At 59.8% G+C, this 1,332-nt stretch overlaps 1 protein-coding gene across 1 annotated transcript in view; it reads left to right on the top strand.

Moving 5' to 3' along the window:
* Positions 1-6: 6 nt before the first annotated feature.
* The window catches only part of LRRC8C (leucine rich repeat containing 8 VRAC subunit C), a 22,521-nt gene continuing 21,195 nt past the window's right edge, over positions 7-1,332 (top strand). The window contains exon 1 of the mRNA XM_042030260.1: positions 7-87. The gene's annotated coding sequence lies outside the window, so the exon portion shown is untranslated. The remainder of the gene's footprint in view (positions 88-1,332) is intronic.

The raw sequence follows: 1,332 nt of genomic DNA, 5'->3' as shown, positions 1-1,332 counted from the left end.
CTGAGCCCCGCACCGCGCCGCGGGATGTTCGCGCTGCCGCCCGGCCGCTGCCCGTGACCCCGAGCCGCACGCCCGGACGCGCACCAGGTAAGCACTGTCGGGCCCGGCTGCCTCTCCCGGGGCGCTCCGCTGCCTGCGCCGGGGACGGGGCATCTCCGCGGGGAGGGGGCCCCGGGGTCCGCGCGGGGACGGAGCCGGCCCTCAGGGCCCGGCCCTGCGCCCCCTCGGGGAGAAGAGACCGGGCCCGGCCCGGCCCGGCCCGCGGCTGCCGGGGCCCCGCTTTGCCCGCCAGCGGCATCGGCGGTGCCGCCTCCGACCCCGGCCAGTGCCGTAGAAGCCAAACTTTATCTGGGGTCGCCGCCGTCCCCTCTCCCGCGGAGGGCGCCGGAAAGCGGCCGCGGCAGCCCCCCCATGCTCCATCCATCCCACCGCATCCCTTACCGGGCGGGGCAGCCCCGGGGCTGCCCGGCACGGCAGTGGCCCGGAGCCGAGCTGGGCTTCCCGGGAGCGGGGCCGCCGAGGGGGCAGTGGTGGGAAACAGTCGCCGTGGAGATGGGCGGCTTGGGAAAGCCCGTGGCCGTATTTTCCCCGAAAACAAGCCCCAGACCAGCCCGCATTACGGGGAGGATGTAAGCAGGACTGGGAGGCGGCGGTCCAGCCGCACTCCCACCGCGCCCGCCGGTCCCTCCGCCGTCCCAGCGTCTCCAAGCTTCGGAGGGTCCTGGCAGGTTTCTGCCGCCGGGCCGGGAGGGTAGCGCAGCCCCGGCGGCACTGCGAGGCTCCGGCATCCATAGCTCGGTTTTTGAAGAGATTAAAAAAAAAAAAGAAAAGAAACAAATCCTGATTTTAAATCCGTTTAAAACCAGCTCTGCCTTGCCGCAGAGTGATGAGCAGTTTTGTCCTTTATTCACCAAGTGAGTTTCTCCAGTTCACTAGAAAGAGTTGACCAAGCAAAATGAGAGGCTTACGAAAAACCGCTGAATGTATCCTATCAGAATTTCATGAGGGTGAAAGTGTTTAAAAGTAAGGAATTTAATTCCTCAGATAAGTATGTTAGTTATGGTTTGGCTTTTTAATTTTTTTTTTTTTTTGGAATTAGTACTTCCTGTGACGAGAGCCTTAGTATTATTAGCACCACTGTTTGAAGACAACCATGTACATGTTTACTTCCACAAAGCACTCCGGGTTTGAATGATGCTGTAAAAGATTGGACAGGCAGAAAAGTGCATTGCAAGATAGTGGAGAAAAACATGACAACATTGGAAATAAATAATAATTTTAAAAATCTCCCTTCCCAATTCAACCAAGTATGTATCTTGCCTTCTTCCTCCT

This window comes from Corvus kubaryi, unplaced genomic scaffold (assembly GCF_017639235.1).
Source record: "Corvus kubaryi isolate FWS band 111438036 unplaced genomic scaffold, C.kubaryi_AGA036_p1.0 37334, whole genome shotgun sequence".
Taxonomy (NCBI): Eukaryota; Metazoa; Chordata; class Aves; order Passeriformes; family Corvidae; genus Corvus; species Corvus kubaryi.
The sequence above is the reverse complement of the archived record's forward strand: the minus strand, read 5'-3'. Positions and strand labels throughout refer to the sequence as shown.